This window comes from Rutidosis leptorrhynchoides, chromosome 7 (genome assembly GCF_046630445.1).
Source record: "Rutidosis leptorrhynchoides isolate AG116_Rl617_1_P2 chromosome 7, CSIRO_AGI_Rlap_v1, whole genome shotgun sequence".
Lineage (NCBI taxonomy): Eukaryota > Viridiplantae > Streptophyta > Magnoliopsida > Asterales > Asteraceae > Rutidosis > Rutidosis leptorrhynchoides.
Genome location: NC_092339.1, coordinates 264,269,853 through 264,293,204, shown reverse-complemented (window position 1 = coordinate 264,293,204; position 23,352 = coordinate 264,269,853). Strand labels below are relative to the sequence as shown.

General features: G+C 34.1%; 1 non-coding gene across 1 annotated transcript; it reads right to left on the bottom strand.

Moving 5' to 3' along the window:
- Positions 1–10,188: 10,188 nt before the first annotated feature.
- LOC139860973 (small nucleolar RNA R71) lies at positions 10,189–10,295 on the bottom strand. Its single transcript, XR_011763597.1, has one exon. It is a non-coding gene; the product is annotated as a small nucleolar RNA R71 (small nucleolar RNA).
- Between the last annotated feature and the right edge of the window lie 13,057 nt (positions 10,296–23,352).

Genomic DNA, 23,352 nt, shown 5'->3' with positions numbered 1-23,352 from the left:
ACTATCGAGAATTGAACAAACTTACCATCAAGAACCGCTACCCACTACCGAGAATCGACGACTTATTTGATCAACTACAAGGCTCGTCTGTTTATTCAAAGATTGACTTACGTTCCGGGTATCATCAAATGCGGGTGAAAGAAGATGATATTCCAAAGACTGCTTTCAGAACACGTTACGGTCATTACGAGTTTATGGTCATGCCGTTTGGTTTAACTAATGCACCAGCTATGTTCATGGACCTTATGAACCGAGTGTGTGGACCATACCTTGACAAGTTTGTCATTGTTTTCATTGATGACATACTTATTTACTCAAAGAATGACCAAGAACACGATGAACATTTGAGAAAGGTGTTAGAAGTATTGAGGAAGGAAGAATTGTACGCTAAGTTTTCAAAGTGTGCAATTTGGTTGGAAGAAGTTCAATTCCACGGTCACATAGTGAACAAAGAAGGTATTAAGGTGGATCCGGCAAAGATAGAAACTGTTGAAAAGTGGGAAACCCCGAAAACTCCGAAACACATACGCCAGTTTTTAGGACTAGCTGGTTACTACAGAAGGTTCATCCAAGACTTTTCCAGAATAGCAAAACCCTTGACTGCATTAACGCATAAAGGGAAGAAATTTGAATGGAAGGATGAACAAGAGAAAGCGTTTCAGTTATTGAAGAAAAAGCTAACTACGGCACCTATATTGTCATTGCCTGAAGGGAATGATGATTTTGTGATTTTTTGTGACGCATCAAAGCAAGGTCTCGGTTGTGTATTAAGGCAACGAACGAAGGTGATTGCTTATGCGTCTAGACAATTGAAGATTCACGAACAAAATTATATGACGCATGATTTGGAATTAGGCGTGGTTGTTTTTGCATTAAAGACTTGGAGGCACTACTTATATGGGGTCAAAAGTATTATATATACCGACCACAAAAGTCTTCAACACATATTTAATCAGAAACAACTGAATATGAGGCAGCATATGTGGATTGAATTGTTGAATGATTACGACTTTGAGATTCATTACCACCTGGGGAAGGCAAATGTGGTAGCCGACGCCTTGAGCAGGAAGGACAGAGAACCCATTCGAGTAAAATCTATGAATATAATGATTCACAATAACCTTACTACTCAAATAAAGGAGGCACAACAAGGAGTTTTAAAAGAGGGAAATTTAAAGGATGAAATACCCAAAGGATCGGAGAAGCATCTTAATATTCGGGAAGACGGAACCCGGTATAAGGCTGAAAGGATTTGCGTACCAAAATTTGGAGATATGAGAGAAATGGTACTTAGAGAAGCTCATAAAACCAGATACTCAATACATTCTGGAACGGGGAAGATGTACAAGGATCTCAAGAAACATTTTTGGTGGCCGGGTATGAAAGCCGATATCGCTAAATACGTAGGAGAATGTTTGACGTGTTCTAAGGTCAAAGCTGAGCATCAGAAACCATCAGGTATACTTCAACAACCCGAAATCCCGGAATGGAAATGGGAAAACATTACCATGGATTTCATCACTAAATTGCCAAGGACTGCAAGTGATTTTGATACTATTTGGGTAATAGTTGATCATCTCACCAAATCAGCACACTTCCTGCCAATAAGAGAAGATGACAAGATAGAGAAGTTAGCACGACTCTATTTGAAGGAAGTCGTCTCCAGACATGGAATACCAATCTCTATTATCTCTGATAGGGATGACAGATTTATTTCAAGATTCTGGCAGACATTACAGCAAGCATTAGGAACTCGTCTAGACATGAGTACTGCCTATCATCCACAAACTGATGGGCAGAGCTAAAGGACGATACAAACACTTGAAGACATGCTACGAGCATGTGTTATTGATTTCGGAAATAGTTGGGATCGACATCTACCATTAGCGGAATTTTTCTACAACAACAGCTACCATTCAAGCATTGAGATGGCGCCGTTTGAAGCACTTTATGGTAGAAAGTGCAGGTCTCCGATTTGTTGGAGTGAAGTGGGGGATAGACAGATTACGGGTCCGAAGATAATACAAGAAACTACCGAGAAGATCATCCAAATTCAACAACGATTGAAAATCGCCCAAAGTCGACAAAAGAGCTACGCTGACATTAAAAGAAAAGATATAGAATTTGAAATTGGAGAGATGGTCATGCTTAAAGTTGCACCTTGGAAAGGTGTTGTTCGATTTGGTAAACGAGGGAAATTAAATCCAAGGTATATCGGACCATTCAAGATTATTGATCGTGTCAGACCAGTAGCTTACCGACTTGAGTTACCTCAACAACTCGTGGCTGTACATAACACTTTCCACATCTCGAATTTGAAGAAATGTTTTGCTAAAGAAGATCTCACTATTCTGTTAGATGAAATCCAAATCAACGAAAAACTTCAATTCATCGAAGAACCCGTCGAAATAATGGATCGTGAGGTTAAAAGACTTAAGCAAAACAAGATACCAATTGTTAAGGTTCGATGGAATGCTCGTAGAGGACCCAAGTTCACCTGGGAAAGAGATGATCAGATGAAGAAGAAATAGCCGCATTTATTTCCAGAAGATACGTCAACACCTCCAACTGCTTAAAATTTCGGGACGAAATTTATTTAACTGGTAGGTACTGTAGTGACCCGAACTTTTCCATGTTTATATATATATTAAATGAAATTGTTATTTACATGATTAAGTGGGTTATACAATGAGTACTTAAACTTTATATATGTGTGGGTTATACAACGGCATAAACTTTCCCCTTAGCTCGATAACGTTTAGTCATTGGTCTTCGAACCGGTGAACGCGAATCTTAGATATGGATCCATAGGGTTTGACATCCCCACTCGGGTTAGTCGTACTAGCATTTAACGGGTGTTTAATACTTCGTAAACTTACGCACTCGCCAAGTGTACTTTTAGGGGGTGATATTGTAGTGACCCGAACTTTTCCATGTTTATTTATATATATATTAAATGAAATTGTTATTTACATGATTAAGTGTTTCCAACATATTAAGCAATCAAACTTGTTAAGACTTGATTAATTGAAATAGGTTTCATATAGACAATTGACCACCCAAGTTGACCGGCGATTCACGAACGTTAAAACTTGTAAAAACTATATGATGACATATATATGGATATATATATATATATAGTTAACATGATATTATGATAAGTAAACATATCATTAAGTATATTAACAATGAACTACATATGTAAAAACAAGACTACTAACTTAATGATTTTGAAACGAGACATATATGTAACGATTATCGTTGTAACGACATTTAATGTATATATATCATATTAAGATATATTAATACATCATGATATCATGATAATGTAATAATTTAACATCTCATTTGATTTAATAAACAATGGGTTAACAACATTTAACAAGATCGTTAACCTAAAGGTTTCAAAACAACACTTACATGTAACGACTAACGATGACTTAACGACTCAGTTAAAATGTATATACATGTAGTGTTTTAATATGTATTCATACACTTTTGAAAGACTTCAAGACACTTATCAAAATACTTCTACTTAACAAAAATGCTTACAATTACATCCTCGTTCAGTTTCATCAACAATTCTACTCGTATTCACCCGTATTCGTACTTGTACAATACACAGCTTTTAGATGTATGTACTATTGATATATACACTCCAATGATCAGCTCTTAGCAGCCCATGTGAGTCACCTAACACATGTGGGAACCATCATTTGGCAACTAGCATGAAATATCTCATAAAATTACAAAAATATGAGTAATCATTCATGACTTATTTACATGTAAACAAAATTACACATCCTTTATATCTAATCCATATACCAACGACCAAAAACACCTAATAACACTTTAATTCTTCAATTTTCTTCATCTAATTAATCTCTCTCAAGTTCTATCTTCAAGTTCTAAGTGTTCTTCATAAATTCTACAAGTTCTAGTTTCATAAAATCAAGAATACTTCCAAGTTTGCTAGCTTACTTCCAATCTTGTAGAGTGATAATCCAACCTCAAGAAATCTTTATTATTTACAGTAAGATATCTTTCTAATACAAGGTAATACTCATATTCAAACTTTGATTCAATTTCTATAACTATAACAATCTTATTTCGAGTGAAAATCTTACTTGAACTTGTTTTCGTGTCATGTTTCTGCTTCAAGAACTTTCAAGCCATCCAAGGATCCTTTGAAGCTAGATCCATTTTTTTCATTTTCAGTAGCTTTATCCAGAAAACTTGAGGTAGTAATGATGTTCATAACATCATTCGATTCATACATATAAAGCTATCTTATTTGAAGGTTTAAACTTGTAATCACAAGAACATAGTTTAGTTAATTCTAAACTTGTTCGCAAAAAAAAGTTAATCCTTCTAACTTAACTTTTAAAATCAACTAAACACATGTTCTATATCTATATGATATGCTAACTTAATGATTTAAAACCTGGAAACACGAAGAACACTGTAAAACTGGACATACGCCGTCGTAGTAACACCGCGGGCTGTTTTGGGTTAGTTAATTAAAAACTATGATAAACTTTGATTTAAAAGTTGTTCTTCTGGGAAAATGAGTTTTCTTATGAACATGAAACTATATCCAAAAATCATGGTTAAACTCAAAGTGGAAGTATGTTTTCTAAAATGGTCATCTAGACGTCGTTCTTTCGACTGAAATGACTACATTTACAAAAATGACTTGTAACTTATATTTCCGACTATAAACCTATACTTTTTCTGTTTAGATTCATAAAATAGAGTTCAATATGAAACTATAGCAATTTGATTCACTCAAAACGGATTTAAAATGAAGAAGTTATGGGTAAAACAAGATTGGATAATTTTTCTTGTTGTAGCAACGTGAAAATTGGTAACAAATCTATATTAATCATATCCTAGCTAACTTATATTGTATTATACATGTATTCTAATATATTATGTAATCTTGGGATACCATAGACACGTATGCAAATGTTTTGACATATCATATCGATCCATGTGTATATATTATTTGGAACAACCATAGACACTCTATATGCAGTAATGTGGGAGTTAGCTATACAGAGTTGAGGTTGATTCAAAAAATATATATACTTTGAGTTGTGATCTAGCCTGAGACGTGTATACATTGGGTCGTGGATTGATTCAAGATAATAAATATCAATTTTTTTTCTGTACATCTAACGTTGGACAACTAGTTGTAGGTTACTAACGAGGACAGCTGACTTAATAAACTTAAAACATCAAAATGTATTAAAAGTGTTGTAAATATATTTTGAATAGGAGGTTGAGCATCCTTGAAATTTTTGTAATGGAAGTCTCGCCTCTCATATCCACCATTACCATCACCCCCTTCGCCCCGAGGATGAATATTTCTTGCTTCTAATGCCTCTTCGATCGCGGCATTCATTCGCTCGCTTATTAACTCGGTTACTTGCCCATCAACCGATTCTTGGAAAATCTTTCGAACATCATCAAGAAAATCCACTCTTTGCTTTTTAATAATGGCCTCAACTTTGGCCGTGAACTCGGCATCTTCACTCGTACCTCCGTCATTAGTTTTGTGTCTGTTTCTCATGTTTATTCTATAATACGGAATAGGTTAAACGATGGGACAAACGAGAATGACATGCATAAATACCACACCGCACTATCTTGCTTGATATTAGTCGTATGTTGCTTGTTTGACACGATTTGCACTCGTAACAATGGTAGCAAATCATTGTTACGCGAGCACGTTGCATTAACTTGCTAGTACAATGTACATCTCGATTGATGTTTGCAACACAACACAAAAACAATTAGTGCAAGGTTAGTTCACATAAACCTAAGCACTAACCCATCATGGTCCGACCCATCTCCTACAAGTCCCGCATTAAGCGCATACACAATAAAGTCTAAGTCTAGACACCTATCTCAAGTCGCCTAAATCACTTAGACCATGCTCTGATACCACTTAAAACAACCCAACAAGTATTCAATCGGATAATTTTTTTTTTAGTAACGATCATTAACGTGCCATTGGAATGATATAAACCATTCCATACAACCCATTAAAATGTACAACAAGTTTAATGTTTACAAAAGGCACTAAGGCCATTAATCAAATGTAATACAAGTTCGACCCATTTGAAATGATAGTTTTAATCCAAACTATACCCGAGCATGGTTTGGGGCTAAACTACCCAAAAACACTAGGTCATCTTCCAAAAGCTTTAACTAGCAAGCATCATGGAAATCTAATGCCCAATAACCCCTTTTCTTTTCTCCGCGTTCGCACCTAAAATGTAAACAACGAGAGGGAAAGCTAAAGCTTAGTGAGTGCAATAGTTATACATATACATATATAACCTACTTACTTGCAACCACTTACACAATATCGTATACAAACTTGTAACTCAAATAGCATGTCATCATACTCGTAATACTAACAAGTTGTACAATATCACAAAACCGCATTAGCATATACTCAACAATCTATATATAATATGCTAAACAATCAACAAACCCCCATATGGTTAACCATAAACGCTATGGTGCTACCGACTCGATATTTCACACCATACACATTTGATTCATACTCTTTTATAGTGCTACCGGCTCGTGGTTCACACTTTGTTTTATAGTGCTACCGGCTCTACGGTTCACACTTGATGCTACCGGCTCGATAGTTCACATCATGATTTTATCGTGCTACCGACTCTTTGGTTCACACTTCGGCGCTACCGGCTCGATGGTTCATGCCTTATTTTATAGTGCTACCGGCTCGATGGTTCACACTTTGACACTTGTCACATACATGTTATGGCACTACCGGCTCGATAGTTTATACCATAACATTCATAAATAAATACGCCATATACACATACGTATAATTACTCCACTCACCTTATAGACTAGGCGATGAATTAACAACTCCGCAAGCTTCAAAGTGAAGTACCTAATACAATAAGTACAATTTCAATACACCAAACTAGTTGGACTTGACACCAACATTTATCAATTAAGCATTTAATGACCCATTTGCATTAAATGACCCATTTACTCCAAAACCGCCCATTAATGGCCAAGACTCATCATCAATCACTAAAAACTAGTGATTATAGTCCAATAACAATAACTACCACCTTTTAGGGTATTTTCATACTCATCTTTGCTCAACTAGGTCAACATTACCCCTTTTGACCCATTTTAACACTTAGACCCGCAAATTGGTCAAACACGAACCCATTAGCAAATCTTTCATCAATTTACAAGTGTATTAGTGACTAACAACACAATTTGACACTTACAATCTCGATTTACATGACCAAACCCTAGATTATAGTTATTAGGGTTTCCTTACATCAATATAACCCAAATTCACCCATTAAATTCCCAAATGGGTCTTACAAGCCTCAAATGACCCAAACCCTAGCCATAAATTAACTAAAACTTAAAACATGGAGTTAAGACTTACCAACACTATCAAGTCATAGCTAAGATTGAGGAGAACAAATTTCCTATTTGCTCCAAAGATCGAATCACAAGTCTTCACCTTCGAATCTTACTTTTAATTTAAATGGGTTTTATGTTTTGAGAGTAAAATAGAAGAAGAAAAGAGAAAAGAAAATGAATAAGTGAGATAAGTGGCTGAGACTTAAAGTTTCAATCAGATCTACACGCGAAAAGATGAAAATACCCTTGATTCACTCTTTTTAAAAGCTAAAACCGGAACCAGTTCACCCAGTGGGTCGCGGCGCGACCCCATATGTCGCGGTGCGGCAATGCACATAAAATTCGAGCTGCTTGTTTTCCCTACTGACTTTGATTTGTGTTGTTTGTCGCGGCGCGCCCAAGAGCCTCGCGGTGCAGCAATGGCCTGTAACTGACCCAATTCGACAACTTAGCTTAAAAATTGATTTATACGACTAGTACACCTCGTTCCCGCTATACATATTCTCCCAAACTTTGTCTATAAGTCTCACATGACTTAACACTATCAAGACCCATGCATATACTTATACATGCATCCAATCTCAAACGTAATATATAAATATATCTCGTATACATCGAGTTAACACTTTAAATCGTTTAATCACATAAATAAGTGAATTATAAACGTTCTAACGATTAAATAAGTACCTTAAGACACATATGAAGAAAACGGGATGTAACAAGCCGTTGGCTTGGAGTGAAGGAAGCCGCCGGCTTCGTGCTTTATTCTGTGCAATTTCTGATTCTTTTCCAGATCTGTATGGTTAAGTTTCTGTAATGATATTTGAATCGTTTTGAATCTGTTTTGTTTGACTATACTTTTTTGCCATGCTTAATGATTAAATAACATGATTTTAGGGTTGATTAGTCCTTGATCCGATAATTTATTATTCAATTCATGCTACTTGTTTAGATCTAGTCCATCAAACTTGTTAAATTGTATTGCATGCAACTAAGTTAAAGAACTTAATAGTGATAAACTTATTTGATTTAAATTACGCTTATATAATAGAAGTTAATATTGTTAGGCTTAATCGAAGAACCTTCGTTTGGATTTGTTTAATTAATGATTGCATGAAAACTAAGTAGTAATTGGCTTTCAGCTAGTAACTTGAGTTGATCTACTTGGTGTTTAATAGCTTATATAATTTGTCAGTCTATTTGCATATTGATCCTCATCACAAGATTGGTATGTATCATGTAATTGAATTGAATATGAAGAATTAAGATGTTAGTTATGCACATCACATATCTAGCATATGCTTTATGTCCTACTTATTGATTGATATGCAACACTTAGTTTAACCTATTAAGGGATAATAATTGGTCTATGATTGTTATTCTACTTTGTGTTAATATAAGTCATGAAACTTATCTAATATGATTCCCGAATGAATTGTTTGTCCATGTAATCACTTGTATCTTTATTTGTATTTTATTTTATTTTGAATCTTTAATTCCTTATTTTACTTTGTTTATCTTTAAAAGCAAACTCTTTCCTAAGAGATAAATCTATCCCATAAAAGATATAAACATATATCTTTAATTCTTTAATAAGAATTAAATAATAAAACAACTCTTATCCATACCTAGCACTTCCCTTGGGACGATAACCTAAAATACTACCTCTGATCGAGTTTTGTTGCTCGTTAGGGTGTTAAAAGTGTAATAATAAAGGTTATATAAATTTAAAAGTTTGAAAGGCAAATTAAGCACTGCACACTTTTTGCACATCAACTTTTTGGCGCCGCTGCCGAGGAAGTGTAGCGCGGTAAATACGAAAGTTGGATATACTTTGGTTATTGATATTTCTTGAAAACGGGTGATGACTGTCTTCCTTTAGGGGAGGGTTGCTGGGGTTCCGGTTTAAAGGCTCCTGCCCAAACCTAGACGCTGACGGGTTACTTAAGTATTGAAAGATTCAATAGGCCGTGTATGTTTAATTATTCGTTGTTATACGATAAAAGTTGTTATTTAATATTTATATTATTAATTCTATTTTTAATATTTATTATATTTATTTATTTAAAATTCAATAATATACTAAGATACTTCTTAAATATTAATATAAACATAAAACTTAAATATATATATCCTTTAAGGCTTAAAAGATTATCTCCTAAAATATTTCTTTTCATGATTTTAGATCACATGATTACTCGTCCCAAGAAACCAGTCTTACAAAGAACGTTGTCAAATCCTGATATATTATTTAAACTTTCTAAGGATTATAAAATTGTTAAGAAATTAGATTTCCAAGAGGGAACTACTTCTAATCATGATTCATTATCTAGCCCTCCGTCTAGTCCTGATTCTAATTTGAGATCTCTTTTTGGTTCGGAAACTAAAATGACTGATTCAATGGAAGCATTAATGAAAGCTGGTCGGGAAGGATTAGGACATGCTATTACTCAGCCCGAAATAAAAGAAAATTTTGATATTAAGGGTCCTATTTTTCATTTGCTTAAAGATAATCAATTTAGGGGTACGGAGAAGGAAGATGCTAATGCCCACATTCGGAATTTTAAAGATATTTGTAATCTGTTTAACATTAATAATGTGGAAAGTAATACTATTTATCTTCGTCTCTTCCCATGTTCGTTAAAAGATGAAGCTAGGGAATGGTTAAACTCGTTTCCTGAAGGAGATATTACTAGTTGGGATACGATGATTGAAAACTTTCTCACTCGATTCTTTCCTGTGTCTAAAACTGTCACCCTTAAAACTGAAATTGCTAATTTTCGTCAGAAAACTAATGAGTCTCTTTATTCTGCTTGGGTTCGATTTGGTCAAATGCTTAGAGGTTGTCCACAACATGGTTTGGATAAATTTAAAAAGGTAACTACTTTCTATAAGGGTTGTGATATTGCTACGAGAAGAGTGATTGATACATCTGCTGGAGGAAACATTATGAGTAAAACTGCCGAAGATGCTGAAACCTTGATTAATAAGTTGGCTGTGCATTCTCATGAATGGCACTAAGACTTAGATATTTCTCGTTCGGTAAAATCTGTTAGTTATGATTCTAAAGATATGGTTAAGGCTATGAATGTGCAATTGGGTAATTTAGGAAGGCAAATTGAAAAGCTTACTAAGGAGATGCATATGATTAAGGTAGGTTGTGAAAAATACCAAGGTCCTCATGCTACTAAGGATTGTGTTGCTAGTCTTACTATGGAGCAAGTTGAGAATGTTTCGTATGTGAATCAATTCCAAGGAAACCCAAACTACCGTAATAATTATAATGCACCTTATCCTATTAATAATAAAAACCCACCTGGTTTCTTTCCTGTTAAAGCACTCGTCATTCCCAATTCTTCTAATTCTCAAATAGATAGGGAGTCTAATCTTGAAGAAAGCATCCTCACTTTCATCAAAAATCAAAATGAAGCTAATTAAAACATAAAAGCTCAACTTTCCCAAGTACAAAATAATCATCAAGCGTCCATTCAAAACTTAGAGCGTAATGTTACTAAGTTATTCAAACTTGTCGAGGGTAAAGTTCCTGTTGAATCTGAAGTTTCTAAGGAAGATCATTTTGAAAAGGAGAATGTTATTAGAGAAGTGAATATGGTTGATGTTCATGAACCTGGTTTGTGGTACTTATGGGAGTTTGAAATGGGAGAAGAAGAGTATGATCACGAAATAAAGAAGTTGACTGCTAATGAGGAAGATAAGTCAAAAGATGCTAAGGTTCGAGGTCTTGATCGTGATGAGGTAATTTTCATGCATGAGTTGTTTGATGAGAAGGAAGAAGAAGTTAATGAAGAGGTGGATGAAAATAATGAAGTTAATAGTGAAAAATCTGAAAAATTAGAATGTGAAGATAAAGATTATTGGTTAGCTGATACTATGAAATAATTGGAAGAAAGGAGAAAAGAAGGTTTCCGCCCTCTTTATTCCTTCACAATTGATCCGGTAGATCCGTATTCATCACCTGAAGTTCCTGTTGCTATGTGCACTGATCCGGGAGAATCTCAAATTCCTTGCTTAATTCGTGGTCCAATTCTAGTTATGGGATTAGCTGATACTGGTTCTAGCATTAATGTTATGCCATTTTTCATTTATAACCGTTTAGGATTGCCATCGTTGGAACCAATAAAAGGAAATGTGTATTTTGCTGATAGTCGTTTACATGGCCCGTTGGGGATTGTTAGGCAAGTTGAAGTCATTATTGGTTATGCTTTCTATAAAATTGATTTTGTTGTGATGGACATGAAAGAAGATCCAATAACTCCTTTAATTCTAGGATCTCAGTTTCTAGCTACCGCTCGTGCTACCATTAACTATGCTGATAATTCGTTAACTATTCTTTATGGTGCTATATTTGAATCTATTCCATTAGTTCCAAGATCCAAAGTTCCTCGCTCTAATGTGAAAATGGTTAAAGTTGATAAAGAATATGATGATGACTTTACCGTGGATAGAATTGTAACTGAATTTATAAAAGAGCAATATAAGCTTAGCACCGAAGTGAGAAAACATATCCATGAGTTGAGTGTTTCATTTGAAATGTCTTTTCGTAGGGGTCTTGACATCACATTGAATTTCTTGCAACAAATTAAAGCGTTAAATGAGTATGAAAAGAGTAAGTGTGAATAGAATAAGCCTAAGGAGTAATTCCGTAAGAGAAAAGAGACGCGCAAACGACTCTATAATCAAAACTACCTATCCATTTATATATGTTTATTAGGACTATATTATGTCTAAGTGTTTTATTGTTTAATTGCTTTATTATGATTGTAAGAGTAATATAGCTCCTAAGTATTTAAATGATTAATTGATGAAGAGTTATTAATATAATATTATGTTCGTATTATGCTTTTTGTTATTTAATATTTTGTCAAGTTACTTATTCAATTCAAAGGAAGTCCGCAAAAGTGCTCACAAATCGTTCTATGATCCTACAAATTGAGTAACAACACTCTTTCCCTTATTTTTTATTATGTCCTTTATTTATTTATTTCATTCTTTATTATAATTGCAATGAGGACATTGTATAATCTAAGTGTGGGGAGGGAAGTGATTAATCACTTAAAAGATTATAAAAGATATTATCAAATTTTCCCGAAAAAGTTGAAAAATGGGTACCATTTTAAATTTTCTGAAAATATAAATTCTTAGTCAAACTTATGTCTTTTTACTAACTTAATCTTAATGATAATAATAGAACTACTCTCAATTTCGAGATCGGATTACTTGTTTAAGATAAGAAGTTAAAACCCAAAAATTGTGAAACGAGTGCAAACTTATAGCCACTACCATATGACATAATAAACATGGACCACTGAGGCAGCAAAAGAGTCCCAAATAAGGGCCAATTTAAATTTATTTGCCAAATGTAAAGCTAAAAGCTAAGCATGAAAGCAAAAAAAATGAAAAGGAAAAAGAGCCCAATGAAGGCCAACAAAAGAAAAGAGTTCCAATGAGAACCATACACTTCTTAAAGTTAGAAAACAAAAGAGTCCAATGATGACCAAACTGTATAAATTTGACTTAATAACCATTAGGACTACTTGTAATCCTTGGTCTGGTTCAGACTAGTTCTTGCGAATAATAAATACTAACTTCGAATTAAGACATACCTTTGACTTTGCAATTTTACTTTAAATACCCATGATATAATTTATAAGGTTTACTTGAGGACAAGTAAAGGTTTAAGTGTGGGGATTTGATAACTCCTAAATTATACAGTTTTTTAGTAATATTTTGAGGAGTTATCTTAGTATTTTTGAGTCATTTTGAGGCCAAAACACACTAAAATGGGTAAAAATGGGAAAAAGATATTTCTAACGATTATGTCCAAGTTATGTATTAAACAGGATCAAAAATAAAGAAAATTGCAAAGTGGCTAGATGAAGCCGCCGGCATGGTGATAATGATGCCGCCGGCTTTGGAGCTGAAAGTACCAGAATGTTCCAGAATCGATGTAAAATTGAAAGAACTTGTTGATCAAGAAAAAGGCAAAGGAAGCCGCCGGCTTTCCAATGAAGCCGTCGGCCTCGTTGACACGGTTTCTCAACTTATCGACCAAGTTCAAGTAAAAATGGAAACAAAATCAAGATAAAATCAGAAAGACTCGGCGAATCAAGCGAAGCCGCCGGCCTGGAATGAAGCCGCCGGCTTCAGTATGACGGTTACAAGATCCGGCTTGCGGATTCAGTTTAACTTGCACGAGGAGTCACCGACTCAAGGCAAGCTGCCTGCTTCCGACTGAAGCCACCAGCTTGGCCACCGCCCCAGAATTCTATAAATTAAGGCCTCTGGTCTCAGTTTTCATATGTTCAAAAGTAGGTAGTTTTTCCAGATTTTGTTAGGTCATTTTAGGGGTTTTCTCTAAATCTTTAGGTTAGATTTACTTTTTGTAATCAAGATTCAAGATTTAATTCAAGTCTTTTTACATCTACCTTCATTTTGAGGTATGATTCTATCCTTATTTTATTGTTTTGTCTATTTTATTTTCTGTATTCATTTCTGTTCGTCTTTTACTATGAACTAAACGTTCATAGTGATTACGTGGACGAAAGATAAACTACATCTGAGATTCAGATGAAGCCGCCGGCTTCACCCTCAAGCCGCTGGCTTGGAGTGAAGGAAGCCGCCGGCTTCGTGCTTTATTCTGTGCAATTTTTGGTTCTTTTCCAGATCTGTATGATTAAGTTTCTGTAATGATATTTGAATCGTTTTGAATCTGTTTTGTTTGACTATACTTTTTTGCCATGCTTAATGATTAAATAACATGATTTTAGGGTTGATTAGTCCTTGATCCGATACTCTATTATTCGATTCATGCTACTTGTTTAGATCTAGTCCATCAAACTTGTTAAATTGAATTGCATGCAACTAAGTTAAAGAACTTAATAGTGATAAACTTATTTGATTTAAATTACGCTTATATAATAGAAGTTAATATTGTTAGGCTTAATCGAAGAACCTTCGTTTGGATTTGTTTAATTAATGATTGCATGAAAACTTAGTAGTAATTGGCTTTCAGCTAGTAACTTGAGTTGATCTACTTGGTGTTTAATAGCTTATATAATTTGTCAGTCTATTTGCATATTGATCCTCATCACAAGATTGGTATGTATCATGTAATTGAATTGAATATGAAGAATTAAGATGTTAGTTATGCACATCACATATCTAGCATATGCTTTAAGTCCTACTTATTGATTGATATGCAACACTTAGTTTAACCTATTAAGGGATAATAATTGGTCTATGATTGTTATTCTACTTTGTGTTAATATAAGTCATGAAACTTATCTAATATGATTCCCGAATAAATTGTTTGTCCATGTAATCACTTGTATCTTTATTTGTATTTTATTTTATTTTGAATCTTTAATTCCTTATTTTACTTTGTTTATCTTTAAAAGAAAACTCTTTCCTAAGAGATAAATCTATCCCATAAAAGACATAAAAATATATCTTTAATTCTTTAATAAGAATTAAATAATAAAACAACTCTTATCCATACCTAGCACTTCCCTTGGGACGATAACCTAAAATACTACCTCTGATCGGTTTTGTTGCTCGTTAAGGTATTAAAAGTGTAATAATAAAGGTTATATAAATTTAAAAGTTTGAAAGGCAAATTAAGCACTGCACACTTTTTGCACATCAACTCTCCCTCAATTCCTTATGTTATAATGTCGGAATGTCCACATGAGTTACCATAATATAATCCCGGTCATTATATTACCCTAATTCACATGTGCATTTAACATTACCTCATAAGGTCAAGATGGCATGTCAATCAAATTAAACAACGTGAGATTAAGATGAAATAGGAATTAGACATGAATGGAAGAGTTCAAGTATAAATGTACAAGTAGTCAAGCAAGTCCTACTTCAAGTCTATATGCCGGTTGTAGTCTAGACTCACTAATGCACCCTATGACTCGGGGTTGACACCAATGAACTCTAAATCCCTACAACCAACGCTACAACTAACGCTCTGATACCATCTGTGACGACCCGACAAAATCCCTATTGACGGTGCCGTTAACTTAGGTCTCGTTACGTGGTCATAAGTCTTTAAAACAAAGTTTGACCAAAAACATGTCACATTCATTTCAAATGTAAGGTGTTTCAAGGTTTACAAAAGTAGTTCGATAACTAGTTACATTACAACATTTAAGTACAAATGAAACCTATGTGACACAATTTAAGTAAAGTCAAAAGATGTTCCATGTATGCATGTATACTCGACATCCAAGCAAGTATCAAAATATTGAGCGGAAGCATGTATCACTTAGCATTCAAGGACATGAGAGAATCATAGAACATCTGTCAACGAAAATGTTGGTGAAATCATAGGTTTAGTAAGTATGTATATTGAACCACAAGATTTATAACGTTGAAATAATAGTAAACAATTCCAAAAGTTGTTGTATCACGAGCACCCAATTATTAAGACTTAACTATATATGAACCCCGGCATCATAGTGTTAGAACTACACTATACTCGAAAATATATTTCATCCGCTAACGGTAGCTAACCGTCCGAATGAGGGTTTGTCAAACCCGTATGGATCCATACAACATAAGTTCTCGCTTACACCCTACAGGTGTAACTAATGATAATTGAATTGAGGCTTTTTGTTCTAACTCGTACATAGAATGTTTTGTTTCGTACTTATGTTCACTTTGTAAAACAAAATGTTTATGTTTTCTCATCCCAAGTATAAGTGTAAAAGAGTAAAAGTGGGACTATGATCTCACCTTGAGTGCACGAGTAAAAAGGTACTTCACAAAGTAAACTTGTGCAAGAACGAATGCTAGTCTTGACCTAAACAAGTAGGTTGTATCAATACCGGTAAAATATGAGGTCGTCAAAGTTGTTCAATTAGTCCTATGGCTCGTTATGACTCGATTATATAGCATGTGAGTCAAGTTGTCAAGTTTCATGCAAGATACAAGTATAAAAGAAGGTTAGAATGATTACGTAAGTCTTTGGTTAAGTTTGACTAAAAGTAAAACTTGGTCAAAGTCAAAGTCAACATCAACGGGGTCGGGTCGGGTATCCGACTATTGTCCATAAAAACGTAGTCATATATAAGCATGTTGGCCAAATTTCATGTTAATCGGAGTTGCGAGTAAGCGGGAATGAAATTGTGAAAACATAAAAATGAATTTGATCAGGCCTTTCTCCGCGATCGCGAAGCTTCAGGCACACAGGGCTCCGCGATCGCAAAGCCCTTGTTTCCAGGTGCTGTTGCTGAATTTTTGACCAGTCTCGAATCAAACTTCTTTCATTCATAACTAATGAACCAAAAACACTAAAAACGCATATCATACATCGTTGGAAAGGTATTTTAACAAGGAATACAACTAAATACATATCATCAATCAAATCCATCATTTACAACAACCAAATCCAAGTTGAATGATCATTAAATGTTTATCATTAATGTTTGAAATTCATAAATGCAATTTGATGATTCGGGAATTAAATGCACACATATGATATGCCGTTTCGTAGTTAATTACGTATACAACACAACTAAACACTTATCAACAACATTACAAAGCATTTAATGCATCAAGAGTTCATTTTAAATTGTATCAAACCCTAACCAAAAATCATAGATTCAACAATCATGTTAATGGAGTCTTTCTAAGTCAACCTACACATTAAATTGAAGTTAATGATGCTAGTAGCACATTTAATACATGAACTTCTAACATATAACAACATTTAATCAACCAAAACTCAAGATTAAACTTGTCACTTTTCAAATTCATGCAAGTTACACCAAAATGACAAGAACGAGCAAACAAATCACATATTCATGTTAGACTTGAGCCATATACACTAACTAACACTTTTATAAGCCAAGAACACCAAGAACAAGAAATCTAGAGTTTTAGAAAAGCTTACACCAAGTAATGAAATTGGTACCAGATTTAAGGTCTTGAGTAGTAGATCATAAATATGTAATTTGTTTTGATGTGAGCTTGCTAGATTTGAAATGGATGATGAATCTTTGATTTGAAGAAAATGGAGCAAAAAGTGGAAGTAGCAAAATGGAAGAAGAAGTGGGAGGTGGAATTGAGTGGTGGGATGTGGGGTTTGACTAGTTGACCTAGTCACTAGTTTGGCCCCTTGGAAACATTAGTCCCCCGAGTTTAAAAGCGGGTGCGTGAATTAACCATACGAATTATTTTAAATACGCTAGAGTAAACGAGAGATGTTATAATTAAATAACGGGCTTTAAAATAATTAAATGGAAAGTAAATGGAAAAAGACAGGTTATTATAGACTTTATGACTGAGGAGTTTATAATTCGAGCTCCGATCTTGTTCGTTAAGAAGAAGGATGGGTCGATGAGATTATGTATCGACTACAGAGAATTGAACAAGTTGACAATCAAGAATCGGTATCCACTACCAAGAATTGATGACTTATTTGATCAACTACAAGGATCTAGTTGTTACTCGAAGATTGATTTGAGATCTGGATATCACCAGTTGAGGGTTAAAGAAGCTGATGTCCCGAATATGGCATTTAGAACACGCTATGGACATTATGAGTTTACAGTGATGCCGTTTGGTTTGACGAACGCACCGGAAGTGTTCATGGATCTCATGAACCGTGTGTGTAAGCCATACCTACACAAATTCATCAATGTATTTATTGATGACATATTAGGTGTACTCCAAGAACAAAGAAGAGCACGAGCAACATTTACGTTCAATATTGACTATGCTTAGAGAAGAGCAAATGGATGCGAAATTCTCTGAGTGTGACTTTTGGTTACCAGGAGGTACAATTCCTTGGTCATGTGGTAGGGACCAACGGGATAAAAGTTGTTCCGATAATTTCTGGGTTAGCTGGTTGCTACAGGAGATGAAAGGACCCGTCCTAATCCATCTGGATGAAGTCTTCAACAGTTGGTCTCTTTGCGAGGTTCTGACCTCTTGATGTTAAAGCTAAGGGGTATAAAATACTATTAAATTTTACTAGGAAATACTATTAAATACGATACAATTTTACACAAGATATTTATTTATTTATAGAATGGATATACTTAAACCTTTCTACAACACTTATAGGCAGTGTACCTAATCGTACAGTAGTGTAGTTTTTAGTAAGTCCGGTTCGTTCCACAGGGAAAAATCTTTAACCAAAGCTTAACGCTATATTAGTTTTAAATTATAAAAATATAAATATATAAATAAGTAATATTATTATTATAAAAGGGAGTTTTTACCGTTTAATGACCGGTTTGTCGATTTTAAAACTTTAGTCGCAGTTAAAACCTCATGTAAAATATTAAAAATAAATATAACTTAATTTAAAGTGTAAAGTAAATAACGATAATGAAATTGCGATAAATAAAAGTGCGATAAAATAAAATTGCGATAATTAAAAAGTACGATAATTAAAAGTGCAATTAAATACAATAACAATAAATAAAAGTGCGATAATTAAAAGTGCAATTAAATATAAAATAAAGGAAATTAAATATGAAATAAAAGAATTATGCTTATTTAAACTTCCGTAATCATGATGTTTGACGTGTTGATTTTAGTTTTATGCCCATTGGTTAATTGTCCTTTGTCCTGGATTATTTAATATGTCCGTCTGGTTTTTGTCCATAACAGTCCATCAGTCATAAATATAAAGTGCGAGTATCCTCGTCAAATTATCCTTATACCCGAAGTCAAATATTCTAACTAATTGGGGACTTAAACTGTAACAAGGTTTTAATACTTTGTTATCAATTATGCCAAGTGTCCTTGTACATAATTTCACCCCTGTTTTAATAATTCTAGTGGCTATTAATCCATTCTCGTGTCCGGTTAAATGAACGATTATTTGTACATATAAATACCCCGCCCATCGTGTCCGATCGAGTGTATATGGTTATTTATAGGGACGTCCAATTGTAAATCTTTTTATTAAAATTAACAAACTATCATTTAGTTAAACAAATATAAAGCCCATTAATAGCCCATAGTCTAATTTCCACAAGTGTCGTTCTTTTGTCCAAACCCCAATTATGGTACAAAGCCCAGTTACCCAATTTTAGTAATTAGCCCAACATCATGATTACTTCGGATTAAATAAGCATAATAATAACTTAGCTACGAGACATTAAATTAAAAAGGTTGAACATAACTTACAATGATTAAAAATAGCGTAGCGTTACACGGACAGAATTTCGACTTACACCCTTACAACATTCGCTAATATACCCTTATTATTAGAAATTAAAATTAAAATTAAAATTAAAATTATAATATATATAATACGTTTGATGAGAGAAGAAGAAAAAGGATATTTTTTACGATCAAAATGCGTTAGCTTTTATAGGCATTTTTGTCCAGGGTATCTCCGCGAGTCGCGGTGTTTTTCCACTACAAACTCCGCAAGTCGCGGAGTTCATAAACCCAGCTCACACCATTTTGTCTTTTAATTTGCCGACGTTATTTAAATATAAATATAATATATAAATAATTTTTAAGAATTATTTAAATATTATATTATATTTATGTGCATAGTTGACTCGTAATTTTTAGTCCGTTGCGTCGAGCGTTGAGAGTTGACTCATGTCCTGGTTCCGGATTTTCGAACGTCCTTGCGTACTATTTTATATCTTGTACTTTGCGTTTTGAATCTTGTACTCTTTTAATTTTGAGACGTTTCTTATCAATAATTGGAACCTCTTTGATTGTATTTTGTACTTTTGAGCTTTTTGGTCATTTGCGTCTTCAATTCGTCGAATCTGTCTTTTGTCTTCACCTTTTATTATTTAAACGAATATCACTTGTAAATAGAACAATTGCAACTAAAAGCTTGTCTTTCTTGAGGGATAATGCAATGAAATATATGTTCGTTTTTAGCATTATCAAATATTCCCACACTTGAGCGTTGCTTGTCATCAAGCAATATAGTCTTGAAATACTAGAATCACTTCTTTATTCTTCACACTTTGTACATCAGTGATTTCTTTACGGCGGTATAAACAATGGTAGTAACGATGTGGTTTACAGTCCCACATGACTATAAAAATTTAGATCCATTAAGAAAATTGGATCTTTATGAAAACATTTGATCTTTTTGAAAATTCAATCTAGTATTTTTTTTTTTACCCTAGATAAGTTTTCCGGAATAACCCTTCACCGGTGTTTGCAAAATATTTTTGTAGGTTTGGTGGGTTTCAGATTTGAAAATTTTAGCTCAAAACTTGTGGTTTTTTGTCACCCACTTGCTAACCTTGTATTAGGAAAGCAACACGTCCCGTATACTTGCCCCGAATATTACCTTTCGGTAAACTACCGTCCGGTTGTAAAGGAAAGCGTTGAACAAGCAACTGCTAAGGCAATGTCCCCTGACATGCTTTTGTTCATGGTCTAAAACGTGTCGGATGCTATTACTATCCTTTGTAGGAGCAATAGTAAAGATCATCCTATAATTTTTCTGGTCTGGCACAAGGTCCTGTCTTCGACCATGCTATGCAACCACCGTTCTTACGGTTGACACCCGATTTGGTTCAGGTGACCTAATGAATTCCAGGTGAATTCCTAGGATTTTACGTTCAATGGTAATGAACGCATTGAAAATAGGTTTTCAGAAAACAAATCGGTTTGAAATTTTGATCAAAATATTTTCTCGTTCAAGCTCGAGTTTAGATATCATTGAATTCCATGAGTTTGTAATTCTCAATCTTTAAGGTCAATCTCTAGGATTGAGTAATATCAGTCTTAAAAGCTGATTTTTGATCTTTAAGGAGATTATCCTTTCTGGGGATCTGATTCATTAGTCTTATCCAGCTAATTTGCACGGTGCCCCCCATTGTACGAGACATATCCTCTCATGATTAGGATAAGTCTGACCACTTGGCGACCCTGTTTTATGCTGAGGTCCGTGGATTTCCTGCTGATTTTAGAGATAACTTTTCTAGGTTTTTCGTCAACCTACAGCTGGTCTGGACGACAACTTCATGACCTAAATTCAAGAAGCGCGTGTCTTTTTCGGAAGACTTTACTTCCTTTTAATGATGGAATTGATTCATCGTGTAGACCCATCTTTCTTACAGAAAATCAGGTAAAACTTTTTAGAAATTGTCCAAAACAAAAGTATCTTCAGTTATTTGTACAAAAATATGTGACATATGTTTAAAATAATTTGGTAAATATTCCCACACTTGGCTTTTATTTTCTTTTATTTGTCTTTTTATTGTCCTCTATTCTATTTTAAATGAATTCTAACATTTTGGTTTGTTTCTCAATTTATGTCCTTTCCAAGGTAACAATAATTTCGGTGTTAACACCTAGTTTTATCGTTCATAAATATGTATAAACATGATTTTGAGTTCATTTAATTGAAAATTTTGAATAATTTTACTAGAATTGGGTAGTCAGTATATAAGACTAGGACTGTTCTTTATTATTAGAGAGCACTAGATTCTAATACAACTACTGCTTTACTAGTATTTCTAATGGTAATCAAGTGTATAAAGTAAAAATTTTAAAATCCGAAAGAATTTAACCCCTTCCCACACTTAAGATCTTGCAATGCCCTGATTTGCAAGAAATCAGTAACAATTTAAATTATTGAGGGTGATTAGCGTAGAAAAATGATTAAATTTTACCAAAGTTTCCAAACATATTGTTGTTTGTGTTGAATGATAAATGGTGCACATCATTTGTTCATTCCGTCTTGTTGTTATTTCACATATATTTTGCATCTTATCGTCAAAATTAGTTGCTTTTGCTGAACTTAATGCCAGTCTTTGAAAATGCGTTGTTTTACCCTGTTGTGTACATAAGATAAACTGCAAACATATATACATATTTTTGAAGTTTGGTATATTACCCCACATTCAAAAATTATTAAAATCCAATAATAAAAGTTAGAAAATTATAAAAACTATTACAATATTAACATAAGTGTTAAATGTAGTAACATTATAAAAATAAATAAAACTAAATAAACTAGGGTTGATACTGATACCAGTAGGGGTTCCATGCATAACCGTATGTGTTATAAAATGCTTCAGCTGGGTTATAAGTAGGATACGGTGGTTGGATCTCTATAGACCAGGGAGGAAATACGGGCTTTGGAGTAGGAATATAGTTTCTACCTATATGTTGGCAATGAGCTATGATGTGGTTTTGATGAACTTGCCAATCTTCAAATGCTCGATGTCTAGCATTTTCATACTCTTGTGAAGCTATAAACCTTTGTATTTCTGTCATTTCATTTCCCCCTCCCACATTACCTGGCTGTTGATTTCTTTCAACCTGTGGATGTCTTCCATTATATTGTACTGCGGCGTTATTTCGCCTCTTCAAAACCTTAGCAACATGATATACATTTAAACCAATTGTATCATGGGGTTCTGGTTCTTCGATTAATAATCCCCCCGACTTATATCCACATCAAGATACTCAGTAATTAATGTAATAAATATACCACCTCCTATTATACTGTGTGGTCTCATCCCCCTAACCATAGCTGATAAATAATAACCCACACAATAAGGTATACTTACAGCGCTTTATGGGTCTCGAATACACATGTGGTAAAATAAATCTTGCTCATTTACCTTTTCCTTATTTTTTACCTCGCTGTGTAATTGAGTTTGCTAGAAACCTATGGATTACTCTTAATTCAGCTCTATCAATATCAAGATAAGAGTAATTTCCCCCTTTAAATCGGTGATGGCTAGTCATTTGACTCCATACACCATGCGTATCAAAATTTTCATCAATCTTCCTACCATTTAATATCAACCCTCGATAATCGGCAGATGCTAGCTCCTCAGGCGTATATATACGTAAGGCCTGAGCCATGTCTAGTAGAGACATGTGGCGCATCGAACCTCCTAACAAAAATCTAATAAAAGTTCGATCGGTTAAACT